At 42.7% G+C, this 19,912-nt stretch overlaps 1 protein-coding gene across 5 annotated transcripts in view; it reads left to right on the forward strand.

Moving 5' to 3' along the window:
* The window catches only part of LOC137377269 (tetraspanin-18B-like), a 399,133-nt gene that overhangs the window by 195,538 nt on the left and 183,683 nt on the right, over window positions 1-19,912 (forward strand). The window contains exon 2 of one of the 5 annotated variants that reach the window (XM_068046808.1): window positions 14,777-14,912. The exons of the other annotated variants lie outside the window; for them this stretch is intronic. The gene's annotated coding sequence lies outside the window, so the exon portion shown is untranslated. The remainder of the gene's footprint in view (window positions 1-14,776; window positions 14,913-19,912) is intronic. 5 annotated transcript variants of the gene reach the window in all.

Below are 19,912 nucleotides of genomic sequence, written 5' to 3' on the forward strand. Positions count from 1 at the left end.
CCAAGCATTGATCCCTGCAGTACCCCACTAGTCACAGCCTGCCAACGTGAAAATGACCCGTTTATTCCTACTCTCCGCTTTCTGCCTGTTAACAGATCCTTAATCCATGCTGGTATATTACCTCCTATCCCATGTGCTTTAATTTTGCTAACCAATCTCCTGGGGGGGGACTTTATCAAAAGCCTTCTGAAAATCCAACTATACCACGTCCACTGATTCCCCTTTATCAATTCTATTGGTAACATCCTCAAAAAACTCCAACAGGTTTGTCAAACATGATTTCCCATTCATAAATCCATATTGACTATGCCCAATCAGATCATTATTATCCAAGTGTCCTTTTATCACATCCTTTAGACCAGATGAATGCGTGGCTGTAGAAATGGTACAGGAGGGAGGGATTAAGATTCCTGGGACATTGTGACTGGTTCTGGGGGCGGTGGCACCTGTACAAGCTGGACGGGTTACAGCCAGGCAGGACTGGAACTGATGTCCTCGCAAGGGCGTTTGCTATTGCTGTTGGGGAGGATTTAAACTACAATGACTGGGGGATGAGAACCTGAGCAGGGATACAGAGGAGGAGGAAACAAGGATAGAAACAAAAGATAGGAAACAAAAAGGCAAAAGTAGAAGGCATAGAAATCAAGGACAAGAAACAAATAGGGCCATAGTGCGAAATAATGCTTAAGATGACTAAGAATGTTAAAAAGACAAGCCTAAAGGCATTGTGTCTCAATGCGCGGAGTATTTGCAATAAGGTAGGCAAATTAACTGTGCAAATAGATATAAATGGATACGATATAGTTGCGATTACGGATACATGGCTGCAGGGTGACCAAGGATGGGAATTGAACATCCAGGGGTATTCAATATTTAGGAAGGACAGACAAAAAGGGAAAGGAGGTGGAGTAGCGTTGTTAGTAAAAGAGGAAATAAATACAACAGTGAGGAAGGATATTAGCTTAGAGAACCCTGTATGGGTGGAGCTAAGAAACACCAAGGGACAGAAAACATTGGGGGTTGTATATAGGCCCCCAAACAGCAGTGGTGATGTAGAGGATAGCATTAAACAGGAAATTAGAGATGCATGCAATAAGGGTGCAACTGTAATTATGGGTGACTTTAATCTACACATAGATTGGGCAAACCAAATTAGCAATAATACTATAGAGGAGGAATTCCTGGAGTGCGTACCTGATAGTATTTTTGATCAATACGTTGAGGAACCAACTAGAGAACAGGCCATCCTAGACTGGGTATTGTGTAATGAGAAAGGATTAGTTAACAATCTTGTTGTGCGGGGTCCCTCGGGGAAGAGCAACCATAACATGATAGAATTCTTCATTAAGATGGAGAGTGAGAGAGTTGATTCCGAGACTAGGGTCCTGAATCTAAATAAAGGAAACTATGAAGGTATGAGGCGTGAGTTGGCTATGATAGATTGGGGAACGTTACTTAAAGGGTTGACAGTGGATAGGCAATGGCTAGCATTTACAGAGGGCATGGATGAATTACAACAATTGTTCATTCCTGTCTGGTGCAAAAGTAAAACAGGAAGGCTCAACCATGGCTTACAAAAGAAATTAGGGATAGTATTAGATCCAAGGAGGAGAAATATAAAATGGCCAGAAGAAGCAGCAAACCTGAGGATTGGGAGCAGTTTAGAATTCAGCAAAGGAGGACAAAGGGATTGATTAAGAAGGGGAAAATAGAGTATGAGAGTAAGCTTGCAGAGAATATAAAAACTGACTGTAAAAGCTTCTGTAGATTTGTGAACAGAAAAAGATTAGTGAAGACAAATGTGGGTGGGTCCCTTACAATCAGAAATGGGGGAATTTATAATGGGGAACAAAGAAATGACAGACCAATTAAATACATACTTTGGTTCTGTCTTCACAAAGGAGGACACAAATTACCTCTCAGAAATGTTGGGGAACATCGGGTCTAGTGAGAAGGAGGAACTGTATGAAATCAGTATTAGTAGGGAAATGGTGTGAGGGAAATTGATGGGATTAAATGCCGATAAATCCCCAGGGCCTGATAATCTACATCCCAGAGTACTTAAGGATGTGGCCCGAGAAATAGTAGATGCATTGCTGGTCATTTTTCAAAATTCTATAGACTCTGGAACAGTTCCAATGGATTGGAGGGTAGCTAATGTAACCCCACTATTTAAAAAAGGAGGTAGAGAGAAACAGGGAATTATAGACCAGTTAGCCTGACATCTGTCATGGGAAAATGCGAGAGTCCATTATAAAAGATGTAATAGCAGAGCACTTGGCAAACAGTGACAGGACCAGACAAAGTCAACTTGGATTTACGAAAGGGAAATCATGCTTGACAAATCTACTGGAATTTTTTGAGGATGTAACTAGTAGAATAGATAAGGGAGAACCAGTGGATGTGGTGTATTTGGATTTTCAGAAGGCTTTCGATAAGGTCCCGCATAAGAGAGTAGCATGAAATATTGAAGCATATGGGATTGGGGGTAAGGTACTGACATGGATAGAGAACTGGCTGGCAGACAGGAAACAAAGAGTAGGAATAAACGGGTCTTTTTCCGAGTGGTACCGCAGGGATCAGTGCTAGGACCCCAGTTATTCACAATATATATTAATGAAACAGATGAAGGAATTAAATGTAATCTGTCCAAGTTTGCAGACAGCACAAAGCTGGGTGGGAGTGTGAGCAGTGCGGAGGATGCAGAGAAGCTCCAGTGTGATTTGGACAGGTTGAGTGAATGGGCAAATACATGGCAGATGTAGTATAATGTGGATAAATGTAAGGTTATCCACTTTGGTGGCAAAAACAGAAAGGCAGATTATTATCTGAATGGCGATAGATTGGGAAAAGGGGAGGTGCAGCAAGACCTGGGTGTCCTTGTTCATCAGTCGCTGAAAGTAAGCATGCAGGTGCAGCAGGCAGTTAAGAAGGCAAATGGTATGTTGGCCTTCATTGCAAGAGGATTTGAGTACAGGGGCAAGGATATCTTGCTGAAATTATACAAGGCCTTGGTGAGACCACATCTGGAGTATTGTTTGCAGTTTTGGTCTCCTTATCTGAGGAAGGATGTTCTTGCTATGGAAGGAGTGCAGCGAAGGTTCACCAGACTGATTCCTGGGATGGCAGGATTGACATATGAAGAGAGATTGGGTCAATTAGGCTTGTATTCACTATATTAGAAGAATGAGAGGGGATCTCATAGAAACCTACAAAATCCTAACAGGACTGCACAGACTAGATGCAGGACGGATGTTCCTGATGGCGGGGGAGTCCAGGACCAGTCTAAGGATAAGGGATAAGCCATTTAGGACTGACATGAGGAGGGATTTCTTCACCCAGAGAGTGGTGAATCTATGGAATTCTCTACCACGGAAAGCAGTTGAGGCCAAATCATTAAATATATTCAAGAAAGAGTTAGATATAGTTCTTAGGGCTAAAGGGATCAAGGGATATGGGGAGAAAGTGGGAACAGGGTACTGAGTTTGGATGATCAGCCATGATCGTATTGGTGCAGGGTCGAAGGGCCGAATGGCCTACACCTGCTTCTATTTTTCTATGCTTCTATGTTGAGAATAAATTCTAGCATTTTCCCAATGACTGATGTAAGGCAAACAAATCCATAATTCCCTGTTTTCTCTCTCCCTCCCTTCTTAAATAGTGGGGTGACATTTGTGACCTTCCAATCTGCAGGAACCACTCCAGAATCTATAGAATTTTGGAAGATGATCACCAATGCATCCACTATTTCCATATTTACCTCTTGCAACACTCTTGGATGTAGAATATCAGGTCCTGGGGATTTATCAACATTCAGCCCCATTAATTTCTTCACTACACCCTTCTCACTAATACTAATTTCCTTCAATTCCTTAGATCTGTAATTCTGGGAGATTTCTTGTATCTTCCTCAGTGAAGACAAACACAAAGTAATCATGGAAGATACCAATTCATCAGCCAAGGGCAGGGGGAGGAGAGTGCAGTCGGTGGTAATCAGCATGTGGTTTCCTTGTCCATGTTTGACCTGATGCCATCAGACATCATGGGGTCTGGAGTCAAGATTAAGGACTCCGAAGGCCACTCTCTCCCGAATGTGGATCACTGTGCTGCCATTTCTAGTTGTTCTGTCCTGCTGTGGGACAGGACATAACCAGGGATGATGATGGAAGAATCTGGGGCATTGCCTGTAAGGTATGTTTCTGTGAGTATGACTGTGTCAGGCTGTTGCTTGACTAGTCTGTGGGACAGCTCTCCCAATTTTGGCACAAGCCCCCAGTTGTTTGTGAGGAGGATTTTGCAGGGTCGACTGGGCAGGGTGTGCCTTTGTCATTTCCAGTGCCTCAGTCTATGCCGGATGGTCCGCCCAGTTTTGTCGGTTTGATGCGACTGAGTGGCTTTTTAGGCCATTTCAGAGGCAAGCACATTGCTGTAGTGCTGGAGTCACATGTAGCGCAGACCAGGTAAGAATGGCAGATTTCTTCCCTTGAAGGACATTAGTTATGACAATCTGGTAGTTTCATGATCATTGTTAATGAGACTAGCATTTTATTCCAGATTTATTAGTTCATTAAATTTAAATTCTCCAGCTACACTGGAGGGATTTGAACTTATGTCGCCTGAGCATTAGTGCAGGTCCTTGGATTATTGGTGCAGTAACATTACCACTATGCTACCATACGCCTTACACAAACATAGATTTTTTAAATATTTCACCAGGGATGTGCTGTAGCATTGCTAACAATAATTCAGATGCTATGTGATTTTATAAGGACAAGAGTGTTTTCCCACATAATGCACAATGTATTACTCTGTTATGGTGAAACTATGCCCTTTGTGGCCACAAACCTAAATGCTTTTAACTGACAAGAGACTCTGGTCATTCAGAGGTTAGTTATTGTTCATCAAGGAACCCTGGAGATTGGAATGTGCATGGTAGTTTCAAGCTGGAGCTTAGAATTGCAGATAAAAACACACAGCATTTTAAGATTGCATCTATAATAAAGTAACACATGAAATACAACATCTGGAGTGTGACAGCTATTGCACCTATGTATCACTTTTAAAATATTGTAGATAGGAGAAAACAAGGCCAGTCAGCCCATCTGGCTACCCCATTGTTTAGATTTGAGTTCATGACCTAGACAGATGATTTAATCTCCTTCCAGTCTAATACAAAGAGAGGATTTGTATTCCTTCTATGCCATGTTAAATCAAGTATTGCTCTTCCCCTCCTTTAGGCTTATTACACACTGCATCATGTGATCCATCAATGAGTGGAAAGTTTGATTTAGCTCAGTCTGGGCTGGATTTGAACTCCGGGCCGGTGCCTACTCCATGTTCCAGTATTCTCTACAGATCTTCCGCATAGACACGGGGCAGGAATTTCTTGCAAGCTTCTGAACCCCGCTGTCGGGCTCAAATGGGGGTTAGAAGCCCAGACTTAATGGGGAATAGTTACTCACCTGTGATTTTCCCCAAGTTGGCCAATTAGTAGCCAGAGGGCAGGCTTGCTGTCCAATAGGAGGCCCTCCAGCTTGAAAGCAGCAGCAAGAGAAGTGAGGAAGCGGGCGCCCAAAATGGAGATGCCCTCTCTCCAACCTTTTCAAATGTAAAATGAATAACAAAAGACTTTGCAGCTCCAGGCCACCACTGTGTAGGGGGACCCCTCCACAGGCCGGTCTGTGGCTGCTGCTGAACCCAGACAGGCAGAGAGGGCCTCTAAGACTGCCTCCAGGTAGCTATACTGGCCCCTGCTGCCTGCAGGGACTTGGAGGTCAACTGGAAAATCCCAGTCGGCCTCTGACCATAGGGCTCAATATGCCTTCAATTAGTTCAACTGGCTACCCGCCACTTGCCCTGCTGCAATGCGCCGCCCCCCTGCCCCCCCCCCCCCATCCCACCTCCAGGAAAATGGCCCGGGAGTGGGATGGGGCCGGGGAACAGGTGCACTGGCTGATGGTGCTATCACCCATCTCCGTGCCCGCTCCGGGTGGGGTCTAAAAATCTGCCCTAGGTTTTGAAGATGTCAATACAGAAATTTGCAGAGAGTTTGAATTTACCAAACTACTACCCCAAGTTTATTAAGGATGACCACTGCTGCCGTGTTCCTTCGTTCTAGTCTGTTAACTTGTAAAGAGCTTTTTGTAATATTTGCAAAGAGCAGTTCATATGCAGATCATCATCCTAGAACTGCTGTTCTAAAAATAACAACAGAATTTAGAATCAACCATGAAGATTTTGATAAATGAGCGTGCTCTCATCCATATTGATAAAATGTACTCATGGCACAGTATCTGTGACTAGTATAATATCAGTTTGTACAGAACCATTACCACTGCTGTCTCTAATTATCACAACAGCTGTTCCAGCAACTCTATAGCAAACCAGCTGTGTGGGCCCATGGGCCTTCCCCATTTGCTTTCATAAATTTAGCCAATCTTCATTGAAACGTGAACTGCAACACAAACAATCCATTCAAGTTCATAAGCAACAACTTAAAAGAAATTGGCGGGCAAAAAAGGTTTCTACCTCCTTTCTAATATCTGCTGCCTGAGGCTCAAGTGAGAGCAGGTGTCCATCTCCAGCTTCTAGTCCAGAAAATAGCATGTGATAGAATATTGAACTGATCACCCCTCCACCCCCCCCCACCCCCAACTCCACCTCATAGGAAGCATTCATTTTCACTTTCAAACAGCAACAAAACACAAATATACCCAGGAGCGACCCTTCCCAGTTCTAATGAAAGGTTTACTCCAGAAATATTAACTTTTATGTTTCTCTCTCCGCTGATGTTGACTCACTTGCTGAGCGTTTCCAGCATTTTTCTGCTCTTGTTTCAGATTTCCAGCGTCGCAGTTTTTTACTATTTTTCATCAAAATATATCCTGTTGCGTAATGTTTAATATTTACAGATGCTCCTTAATTATACATTTATGTTGAGTATATTACGGCAGCAAAGCCTGGACAATGTACGTCAGCCAAGAGCAACATCTCAACTCGTTCCATGTTCGCTGTCTCCGAAGAATCCTTGGCATCAGGTGGCAGGACCGTATTTCCAACGCAGAAGTCCTCGAGGCGGCCAACATCCCCAGCATATACACCCTACTGAGCCAGCGGCGCTTGAGGTGGCTTGGCCATGTGAGCCGCATGGAAGATGGCAGAATCCCTAAGGACGCATTGTACAGCGAGCTCGCCACTGGTATCAGACCCACCGGCTGTCCATGTCTTCTCTTTAAAGACGTCTGCAAACGCGACATGAAGTCCTGTGACATTGATCACAAGTCGTGGGAGTCAGTTGCCAGTGATCGCCAGAACTGGCGGACAGCCATAAAGGCGGGGCTACAGACTGGCGAGTCGAAGAGACTTAGCAGTTGGCAGGAAAAAAGACAGAAGTGCAAGGACCAACTGTGTAACAGCCCTGACAACCAATTTTATCTGCAGCGCCGGTGGAAGAGTCTGTTACTCTAGAATTGGCCTTTATAGCCACTCCAGGCGCTGTTTCACAAACCACTGACCACCTCTCGGCACTTACCCATTGTCTCTCTCATTGTGCTCATTTCTTTGCCTGATGATCGGAAAGTTGTGAACAAGGATTCACAAAGTGGGAGCTCAAAACACAGTGCGTTTAAAATTAAATCCTGTTACAATAAGACCAGGTGAAGATAGTTACAGACCCCTAGGCACCTTTCTCACCTGGTCGTAACAATAAGTTATGCTCCAACCTGGGATGGTGTTCCTGATACTTTGTCAACTTCTCATTTCGCTATGTCCTCAGTACTTGTAAACTCACTGAATATTTCAGACGCCACTCAGCTTCCTTCTCTTCCAATTCATCTTGTTGCTCTTGCATTTATTTGGTTTGCTTCAATTTGCATTTTTATTTTCTATTTTCAGATTGCAAGTAAAGTTGCTCCTTTCACATTCTCAATTAACCACCGCACCCACCCCCTCCCCCCCTCCCCCCCACCCCGCCGCCTTGCTCTGAACTGATACTTGAAAAGAAATGCATCCGCTGAATTGAAGCTAAGTTACCTGCGGTTGATAAATTGGGCATTTTAAGACGTTTAAGAAAGTTCATAAATCTTGCAGTGAAATTCTCCAAAGCCTCACGCAACCCCAAAGGTACACTTTATAAAACTGTAGTAATTTAACCTGTGAACCCTCGGTTTTGGCCTGTGTGGATTTACCACTGAAAACCCTGAGGAGTTAATGGAATTTGGCCCTGCCCAGATTGCCTGCATGCTGGAGGGCTTCTGTGTTGTGCTAAGGGATCTGGTGTGATGTAATGTGATTTGTAGAAGCCAGATGGTAGACACAAGGCTCTCCCTCAGGGGTCGTCAGGAAGAACTAACCTCGGTACTGACAGCACCAGCTGCTTTAACACTGTCAATGTGCCATAGCCTAGCTGTCAATACTCATCCTGAACACCACTCAGCAACATTATGTAGGTTTGTCCCAGCTAAAGGGGACATTAATTAGGGAGGGGGCTTATTCGCAATGTAACTTACTCCTCATCACCTTGTAGTTAATCCATTAATTAAAGCACACTGCTAATTGCTAGGGGAGGTCTGTTTTTGATTTTCTGCCCCACTGCCTTGTGAAGACCTGACACTTTGCATCTGTAAGTCTGTGAGGGCTCTTTGTCAGATGTGAATAGCTGGTGCAGATAGTGAGCGAAGATCAGGGGCTTTTTCAGTCCTGGATGGTGATCCAAAGGCTGCAGTGATTTTAGAAGTCAGTGCCAGGCAGCTACTTACATCTGTTTTTAATTAATTGAAAATAATTAAAATTGGGGCGGCACAGTGGCGCTGTGGTTAGCACCGCAGCCTCACAGCTCCAGCGACCCGGGTTCAATTCTGGGTACTGCCTGTGTGGAGTTTGCAAGTTCTCCCTGTGTCTGCGTGGGTTTCCTCCGGGTGCTCCGGTTTCCTCCCACAAGCCAAAAGACCTGCAGGTTGGTAGGTAAATTGGCCATTATAAATTGCCCCTAGTATAGGTAGGTGGTAGGGAAATATAGGGACAGGTGGGGATGTGGTAGGAATATGGGATTAGTGTAGGATTAGTATAAATGGGTGGTTGATGGTCGGCACAGACTTGGTGGGCTGAAGGGCCTGTTCCAGTGCTGTATCTCTAAACTAAACTAAACTAAGACTGTTCAACATTTATAATCAGTGTTTTACAGTAATCAATGTACCAAGATGTACACTTATCACAAGTAGCACAGGATAGATTGTAATACTCTGCACTGATTGCTGTTTTGTTTTGCTTCTCTTTCTGAATGCAAATACAAAGCTTGGCTCTAAGTCTTTTATCAGAAGACCCAGTATGCTTAGAAGTTGCACAGCAAAAAATGAGCACTCTTCTGAGCTGTCCTCGTCTATATTGAACTCTGTGTCCAGTCAGCCAAAGCACAGGTGAAAAATGCAATTAATATGTAGTTTTATATGATATCAAACAGCAGAATGCTGAATCCGTAGTGACATTTTCTTAAACAACAACAACTTATATTAATATAGCACCTTATGTAGTAAAATGTCCCAAGGAGCTTCACAGGTGCTTCATTTGACACTGAGCCATTGAGCTATTAGGGCAGATGACCGAAAGCTTGGTCAAAGAGGTGGATTTTAAGGTGTGTTTTAAAGGAGGAAAGAGAGGTAGAGAGATTTAGGGAAGGAATTTCAGAGCTTAGTGCCTAGGCAGCTGAAGGCATGGTCACCAATGGTAAAGCGATTAAAACTGGGGATTCTCAAGAGGCCAAAATTAGATGAGCTTAGATATCTTGGAGAGCCCTGAAGCTGGAGGAGATAGAGAGGGGTGAAACTATGGAAGTATTTGAAAACAAGGATGAGAATTTTAAAATCAAGAAATTGCTTGCCCAGGAGTCAATGTAAGTCAGCAAGCACATGGATGATCGGTGAACAGGACTTGGTACATGTTAGGACATAGGCAGTAGTGTTTTGGATGACGTCAAGTTTACGGAGGATAGAATGTGGGAGACCAGCCAGGAGTGCGTTGGAATAGTCAAGTCTAGAGGTAACAAAGGCATGGATGAGGGTTTCAGCAGCAGATGAGCTGAGGCAGGCATGAAGTCAAGCAATGTTACAGAGGTGGAAATAGGTGGTCTTAGTAATGGCCATTATTACTTGTCTAAAATTGTTAGCCGAGGCTTCCTGGGCATATATTATGATGATTTCACCTGCTTCGCAATTTCTTTCACTTTATTATTGTGGTCTTGCATTACTTTCTCATGATAGCATTACGTCTATGTAGTAAAAATTGGATGAGGCTGTTCCAGAATTGACTGATACTGCTCCTTCCTCAAAGCAGCGACATGCTCTTCAGCCTTAAGACATGAAATACAATATTGAATTCCTGATCACTGGGTGTGGGTGTCAGGGGTGGGGCAGGGGAAGGGAGTTACTGAGCTCCTAGATTTTCCATTCTTAGTTTAAAATGCAGGGCGTTAATGAACACTTGCAAATTACCCATACATCAACCACTGGGATGAACTGGGGTGGCCAGTATTGAGCCATAATAACTTTGACAATTGGATCTGGCAAATAAATTGGTGAACATCACTATTAACATTAGTCTGGTTAACAATGTGACCCAATAATTTGTGCCCTGCACTTTTAGCTCGATATTTGTTACTATTCTTCATTCCATTTTATACATTATCTTTTCTTCCCTCCTCAGTCTCCTGGTTTATAAACCATTTCCTGTGAGCAGCCTGTTCCTGTCCATCCATCTGTGCAGCTCTTAAATTGATCACAAGCCAATGTGAATTGATTCACTCATTCAGACATTCATTTATTTTTACTCCTTCTTTAGATACGCCTCTAAAAACCTTTTTTAAAAAAAGAGACCTCATGATATTTTTCTGTAGTTAATTTCTGAATACACTGCTGGGACTAGGCTCAGTCCCTGTGGGCACATCTCAGTGTCGACTTTACTGACACGTAACCTGCTTGTGGAACCATTTATTATTCCCTGTGAAATCCTTTCTAACAGACGGGACCTCATTAACAGCCCCTGCAGTAAGATGATAGGGTCCATTTACAGGGAGCATTTTGCTTTGCAGAGATGAAAGGAAATGAATGGTTCCAATATTCAGGGCTATAAGGGAGTCTGACTGAGTTTCATTGGCAACTATGATATTTAAAGCAGCACAGCAGTACAATAACCTGTGGAAAGCTGCCTTGGCTTTACTGGAGTAGTGGTCTTCCTGTGTTCAGCTGTGAGTCTATTTTCAACGAATCAAATTGCACATTACTCTTGCAATCTGTTCTGAAAATTAAGCATCAACAGGCTATTGGATCATGAAAGCAGCATAATTAAGCTCGCTCATATCCGCATGATGTCCACAGACATTTTCCAGTAGCAGCCATTGGATAGTTATCTAGTTGACTGTTGCCTTTAACTCAGAGGTACCCAGGTCAATTGTAGATCTCTGTCTATTTAGTCGTGACTGAGATCAGCTGAATCAGCACGGAGCATTGGTTCATTCTGGCCTCTGCCTATCTGTGTGACTCAGTAATAGTACACAGTGCACTTACTTATCGACACTGTGGGGGCACTCTCCAATTCTAAAATATTCTTGGCGGAGGTGTGTGGAGAGTGTCTATGTCCCAGTCTGCCTCATATATGAGTAACTGTGTCCCAGTCTCAGATAGAGTAATAGATACCTGGCAGGGAGATAGAGAGTAATAAATAGCTGACAATGAGATACAGAGTAAGAGATACCTGTCAGATGAGATGTTAATTCAATCATTGTCTGCCTGCTTAGGTGGTTGTAAAAGATTGTAAAGGTCTGATGTGGAAGATGTAGGGAATTTTCCTGGTATTCTGGCCAGCATTCATCTCATCAGCAGCACCAGAAACATGTAATCTGGCTCTTTGTGCAAATTGGATGCTGCATTTGCCCACACAGCAACCGCTATTGCACTTCAAAAGTAATTCATTGGCTGTGAAATGCTTTGGGATGTCCTGAGGACATGACCATGTGTTATATGAATGCAAGTTTGTTAATTATTTCAGTATCTCACTGTCAGATATTCATTACTCTGTCTCTCCCTGCCAGGTACCGATTACTCTATCTCTATCTGAGACTGGGAATGTAGTTGCTCCCAATACATGAGAGGGACAGGGACATAGTTGTGTGTGGAGAGTGACTATGTCCTCCTAACTGCCAAAGAATGTTTTAGAATTGGAGAGTGCCCCCACAGTGTTGATAAGTATCTGCACTGTATGCTATTACTGTGTCACACAGACAGGCAATGACCTGACTGAAACAATGTGCTGATTCAGCTGATCGCAGTCACAACTAGTTGGAGATCTACAATTGATCTGGGTACCTCTGAGTTAAAGGGACCAGTCAACTAGATCACTATCCAATGGCCGCCACTGGAAAATGGATGTGGACAGCATGAGGATGAAACTTTCAAACTTGGCAGGGGCTAAAACAGTTGGTATGGTCCACCCTGTTATACAGCCTGCTCGAGCTCTGTAATGGGCAACCGATCCAGTACCATCAGTTTTATACTCCCACCGAGGTGGCAACCTCTCCCATAGTGTGAAGATGTGGTTCAAAATGAGCAAGGGCATATTCAGAAGGGGAAAGAAGGAGATGCTTGTGATGAGATCATATTCTTCCTGCCACAAGTTGAAATCTCCAACAAGTATGAGTCAGGTCCCTCTCTGTATCCAAGAACCCAAAACTGGCTTATGGTCCAGTTAGGATCTGTCACATCACACTATGTTACCTTTTATACTCACTCTTCACGTTTGTATTTTATTCTGAGTGATGCTCCTTTGTCCACTTCTATTTTTTTTCAGTCATCCTTCTGGTGTATTTTTCTTTGCTTTTCCATCCCAGTCCAATGTTTCAGGTTTTTCTTCCTATTCCTGTCATTTGTATTGTTTGAGTTCTGCTCCTACTTTTATTTTTTTCTAACATTGCTCCTGATAGTTCTCTTTCTTTAAAGGCTTCCTGCTTTTTTCTGTTCTACTCTTGGTGTTTGTTAACTAGTTGAAATCCTTCTCCTAACCTTCCTGTTTGTTTTCAAGTCCAGCAGCTGGTATTAATGAACTTTTCTTTTAGCGTTACTCCTACTGGGGCTAATTTTAACTGGTGTTCAGGTTCTCAAAATGGGGTCAGTCGACCTACTGGCCCAATAATGCCAACACATTGGCTGCTGCCATTTTTAAAGGGACCTTCCCATAGTGGCTGGAGCGGTAGGTATGATATTCTTTGTTCCTCTCGTATGTGAACCATTATAAGATTCATAGGAATACAAATAGTATACTAACTTCAACTGGAACATATACACACACAACTAATAAAGGAGCTCACCAACACACACCTTATTCTACTGGTCTACACCCACAACTCTCTAGCCATTTGTGATGCAACATCACTTCCTTCAGTGACTCTCCAATTACAGTCTCTTAAAGTGATCCCACAACATCCTCCTTTTTTCTAAAGATGAAAAAAAATTACCCATTAATCAGAAAACATATGTAAATATACAATGATGTTGCAGTTCAAACTAATTGTCCAGGAATAAAACAAAGCATAATTTACTAGAAAGCAAGTTTAACACACTAAAACATAGAGGAGGTTTGCATATTTGTCCCAATCGTGTTACTGTAAACCTCTTCTCAGAGCTGTGTTCGTTTTTATGACTGCTCTGAGACTCTGGTAACTCAGAACTTTGGTTAACATGCTCTTCCTCTGTTCGTGGCCGCTGTACGTTCATCTGCAGACGTCGTCTTTGAGCGTGTCTGCAATGCCACAGAGTTGTCGCATGTATTGTTGTCGTACAGCTCTCTGAGTTGACTTTGGTTCCATCTAAGAATTGCACCATTGGGTGTTTGGACCTCATACCATTTGGACTGGTCACATATCTTAGCAATCTCTGCTGGATACCAAGCTCCCGATGAATGATTGAGGACTCTGGCCTTCTGTCCTACTCACAATTCAGCTAATTCTGGTACTGCTTGCCCGTCATTCGAAGCCTTCATCTTCCCTTGTTTGGAAAGCAGCACATCTCTTACTGTGGAAAACTTAGAAAGATGATGACGGTCAACATCACCAATCACCGGCAATTCCCTCTGGCTGCTGGGTACTTGCTGCAATGAACTGAAGACCAGGAGAGACTCCCAGTCATATCATCTCTTCGTGTCAAAACTCCCAGCTGTTGTGCGTCCTTTGCATGGACCGACCCAATACACCTGACCTGGATAGTTTCTACCATCTTCGGTGCATTACTGACTTCATGCATTGTGACAATTCGTAAATATATTGGAAGTCCTACGACAGCTGGTCCAGTTGTGTCTACAATATAAAATATTTGGAGCTCTCAAAGTGCACTGCAAGGTTATCATTTCAATGCACTTGATCTGAGAACCATTGTAGACAGTCAGCCTACCCATGGTGGGTTGCCCCCTAGATTCCCATTCCTTTAAATGCATGTCCTTCAGTATACGGAGGGGCAGGATATTTGCACTTGCTTCGGTGTCGATTTTCACTCTGAGCGTATAATTGCCACTCTTCTGCGGACATCTACTCCTGTTCATGGCAAATGCCTCAGATTACATAATAGCATTGACATGATAATCCAAATTAGCTATGTGAAATGCTTGCTCGCTGTTCGCACGAGTGCATTCTTCATTCCTGTCCTCCTAGCAATCTGACTCTCTGCTGACCTGATGTACCTGCTTGGGCTTTTGTTGTATGTTGGCATACATTTGACTGTGTTTCCATCCTGTCTTGCAGAAGTTCTTTCTACATGTGATCTGCCATCATTCCTGTGTGCAGTATCTGAGCTCAGCCTTCTGCACTGCCTTGCCCAATGCCCTCACATGCCACAAGCTTTGAACTGGTCCTGGTACACTGGACAACTGCAAACTGGGTAAGTCAAGCCGCATTTGCCACAAGGCTTCGCGGATTTCTGAACCTTGATTACCATACCAATTGTTGTAGCCACCCCCAATGCTTGTAACTGTTAGTGCCCACCCATGATGGCTTCAAATTTCTTTCCAGCATTAAGTAATGCATCTATGGTGTGCCCTTTCTTCTTTTCTAGCAGGTCTTTTTGAAAGGCCTTTAGTGGAGTAGATGCGAAGACCAGCTCCGTAATCTGTTCTGACAATTCAAATTCTGCAAAGTCGCATTCCTGAGCTTTGTCTCGGCACTTTGTGACAAATTGGTTAGAGGACTCATCTTGCCTTTGCTGGTAGGTCATAAGCTCAAACCTACATACTCGAAAATTGACCTTTACCTTGAGTTGATCTACCAGGAATGTCCATAGCTTGATCCTCAGCTGACAAACCTGATGTGTTGATCCATTGCAGGCCCTTGTTGCCCAGTTTGATCTTGATTTTTATAGTTTGTGTCTCTGGTTTGCTTCTTTATATAGATTTTTTTTTCACTGCTTTGCTTCTTTATAGGTATTCTGTTTCACAGGCACAGCTTTTTTTGGTATTTGTTTTTCTACAGGCTCATTTGTTTTGAAGTAACAGCTTCTCTCTCTCTGCAGAGAGCTGCAGCTTGCAGTACCAGCAGCTGCCACAGCCAACCTTTTACTATCTGGGGATCTCCAGTGGCACTAATGAGTTCTTCCTGCTCTTTTAGCTTAGGCACTGCCCACAAAGATATCAGCCTGGAAAAATTGATGCAGTAATGGCTGCACTGCATTTTTTACTTATAGCTGGGTCAGAATGGACTTTGGACAGATCGATACTGGACCAATCTGCAACGAACTCGGACAGTGTGATACTGGACCAACCTGCTTCCTCTTCTGACCCCCTATTTGGCAATTTTATAGCCAAGTACTCACTGTGCTTATTTAAAGAAATGTTACCTTTTTCTGTGTGTGGCTCCTGCCTTTGGGCTGGTTTCTCTACCCGGGAGAGAAGGGTGCTGAAGTAGAGTACCACAATCCCGATCTTCTGTTCCACTTTCCACTTGAATTTTTAAAAATTCTGCGACATGGTCTGGTCTTCAAATGCACACCATTGTCACCATATAATATTATTTGTTCATTTTGTGCAATAGAAGATTCATAGGAAAACAAATAATACACTAAGAATATGTGGGTCTTTATTGTAACTTAAACTGGAACATATATATACACAACTAATGCAGGAGTTCATCTACATATGCCTTACTCTAACGGTCTATATCCACAGTTCCCTGGTCATGTGTGACACACCATCACTTCCTTCAGTGATTCTCCACTTACAGGCTCTGAAATTGATCCCACAACAGTAGGTAGTAATTCTCTTTAGTATGCACACTTGGGCCCTATTGACATGCTTGGACCCCTGTGTTTCCTGATCTTGAATAGCTTAACCAGCAGTTCTAAAAGGCACCACTGCTGGCTGTTTCTCCTGGCTCCAGAAAATTGCTGAGCAGTGGCAGGACACCCATTTGGATCATGAAGCTCACTGGCAGCATGGAAATAAGGTGAGGCTTCATAATGGTTCAGGCTCCGAGCAGCAGGCATGGGTGTGGGGGCTGGTACATCCCACCAGTCAGAGCCCATAGGTTTAAAATTTACTTTAATGTTTCTGCTTCCTTTAAACTCCTGCTTCTACTCTATATATGAATACACTTCTGTTCATTTTCAGACTCATTCCCAGTCTTCATTTTCTTGTAAGATCAATCTAGGTAATTTGTATTTTTTTCAAATATGTTTCAATGATTTGAGTTTCCTAATTTAAATTTTTTTTTTCCATTTGCAGTATTTATAATTACAGCTTTACTGATTTCTTTCAAGTTCCACTCCCAGGATTTCTTTTTTTTTAGTCTTGCTCCCACTGGCTTTTTCTATTCCCACTTGTATTTTCCAGTCAGACTAGTAGTGTTTTTATTACAACTCTTCTTAGTCCTACTCCTAATTTTCTGAAGTTTTTTTTAAAATTTACATTTCATGAGGCCTGAGACCACCCTGCCCATGCTTATAAAATATATTATTTAAATTCTCTCCCTCCCTTTCCCCTCATCAAAATTCTCTTCAAATCTCGCCTGACTGCCTCTAGTGCATTGGAACCACTTTCCAGAAACTTTCGCGGTCTCACCCATTGCCACTGGCAAGTTCTCGTAAACCCCTAACTTTTCTTCTCAAACCTTTTAACACTCTTGTCATCAACTTATACCGTCCATTCACCCGACAACCTGTGATTCACTCACAGCCACTAACCTTTGCACAACTTGATTTCACCCTCCTCTTTGTTTCCTTAATATTTCATTGTCTTTCCTATACTGAAAGCAACATTCCTCAAACTACCCCCTCTAATCACATCACCTTTTCAATCAAAAAACTAATGGACCTTCACCATGAAACTTAAAATCTTAAAACTTCTGTATAGGTTATACGATAAAAGGTATTGAAATCAATGTCTTCTTAAAACCTCACGCATTATGAAAAAAATGCTTCTTTTACAAATGTATATACACTAAATATACATTTTCCATGGACAGAAGCAATTCTCTACAATTATGTATTTTACTTTGTCATTTCTTTTCAAATCTGTACAATTATATAAAACCTTCTGTTCTGGCCAGGTTGAAGGGGTCTCAGGCTCCCCCTTTCGCCCTTTCTCTGGTTTGACCACTACACGGTTTATCCTTTTTACCTTACCACCTCAGATCTTGTTCCTCTAATAGAATTGCCAAAGAACCAGTCAGACAGGTTTTCTTGTGTTTAAACAAGAAAGATGTAAGTTTATTATTCTTAACACTCTATAAGGTTAAAATTAGAAACCATAGAAAAATTATAGTACAGAAGGAAGCCATTCTGCCCGCTGTGTCCCTGTGGCTGAAAAAACTAGCCGCCCACCTTCCAGCACCTGGTCCAAATCCTTGCAGGTTACAGCACTTCAGGTGCATGTCCAGGTACCTTTTAACAGAATTGAGAGTTTATGCCTCCATCACCATTCCTGGCAGTGAATTCCACACACCCACCACCCTCTGAGTGAAAAAGTTTTTCCTCATGTCCCCTCTAATCCTTCCACTAATCACCTTAAATCTGTGCCCCCTGGTAATTGACCTCTCCGCGAGAGAAACAGGTCCTTCCTGTCTACTCTATCTAGGCCCCTCATAATTTTGTACACCTCAATTAAGTCACTCCTCAGCCTCCTCTGTTCTAAGGAAAACAACCCTAGCATATCAAATCTTTCCTCATTGTTACAATTTTCAAGCCCTGGCAACATTCTTGTAAATCTCCACTGTACTCTCTCCAGAGCAATTATGTCCTTCCTATAATGTGGTGACCAGAACTTTATGCAATACTGTAGCTGTGGCCTAACCAGTGTTTTATACAGTTCCAGCATTACATCCCTGCTTTTGTATTCTATACCTTGGCCAATAAAGGAGAGCATTTCATATGCCTTCTTCACCACTCTATCTACCTGTCCTGCCACCTTTAGGGACCTGTGGACATGCACTCCAAGGTCTCTCACTTCATCTACCCCTCTCAATATCCTCCTGTTTATTGTGTATTCTCTCGTTTTATTTGCCGTCCCCAAATACATTACCTCACACTTCTCAGGATTGAATTCCATTTGCCACTTTTCCACCCACTCAACCAAACCATTGATATCATTCTGGAGTCTATGTCTATCCTCTTCACTATCAACTACACAGTCAATTTTTGTGTCATCAGCAAATTTCCCAATCATGCCTCCCACATTTAAATCCAAATCATTAATATATACCACAAACAGCAAGAGACCCAACACTGAACCCTGTAGAATGCCACTGGAAACAGTTTTCCATTTGCAAAAACATCCGTCGACTACTACCCTTTGTTTCCTGCCACTGAGCCAATTTTGGATCTAACCTGCCCCATTCCCCTGTATCCCATGGGCTTTCATTTTACTGACCAGTCTTCCATGCAGGGCCTTGTCAAATGCCTTGTAGACCACATCCACTGCACTAACCTCATCATCCTCCTTCTTACGTCCTCAAAAAACTCAATTAAGTTAGTAAGACATGACCTTCCCCTAACAAATCCATGCTTACTATCCCTGATTAATCCATGCCTTTCTAAGTTACAGTTTATCCTGTCCTTCAGAATTGATTCTAATAATTTACCCATCACCGAGGTCAGACTGACTGGTCTATAATTATTCGGTCTATCCCTCGCACACTTTCTAAACAATAGTACAACATTCGCAGACCTCTAATCATCTGTTACCTCGCCTGTATCTAGTGATGTTTTGAAGATGATCCTCAGCGCATCTGCTATTTCCTTCCTGGCTTCCTTTAACAACCTGGGATGCAATCCATCTGGCCCTGACAATTTATCCACTTTCAAGGATGTCAGATCCTCTAGTACTTCCTCTCTCATTATGTTTATCGTATCTAATATTTCACACTCCTCCTCTTTAACTATAATGTCTGTATCAACCCTCTCCTTTGGCAGTACCACCCTTTATCTTTGTGGGGATATGCCTACACTGTGCCAGTAGTATCTTGCTTTTGAATGCCTTTACTGTTTTGCCACTGATTTTCCTTCAAGTAGCTGTATCCAGTCTACTTTCGTCAGGTCTCCTCTCAGTTTCATAAAATTTGCCTTCCCCCAATATAAAACTTTTACTCCTGTTTTATCTTTGCCCTTTTCCATGATTATGCTAAAACTAACTGTATTATGGTCACTATCTCCAAAATGGTCACCTACTGTTATTTCATCCACTTGTCCAGCTTCATTACCGAAGACTAAATCTAGAATTGTGCCCCCTCTCGTTGGGCTTGTTTTGTGCTGGCTAAAAAAGTTGTACTGAACGTGGTTCAAGAATTTTGTGCCCTCTGTGCCCTTCACACTGTTTTACTTCTGAGCTCAACCCATATGGCCTCATTTGATGATTCATTTAGCATATCTTCCCTCCTCAAAGCTGTTCTTGATTC

The sequence above is a fragment of the Heterodontus francisci genome, chromosome 14, assembly GCF_036365525.1.
Source record: "Heterodontus francisci isolate sHetFra1 chromosome 14, sHetFra1.hap1, whole genome shotgun sequence".
Classification (NCBI taxonomy): domain Eukaryota; kingdom Metazoa; phylum Chordata; class Chondrichthyes; order Heterodontiformes; family Heterodontidae; genus Heterodontus; species Heterodontus francisci.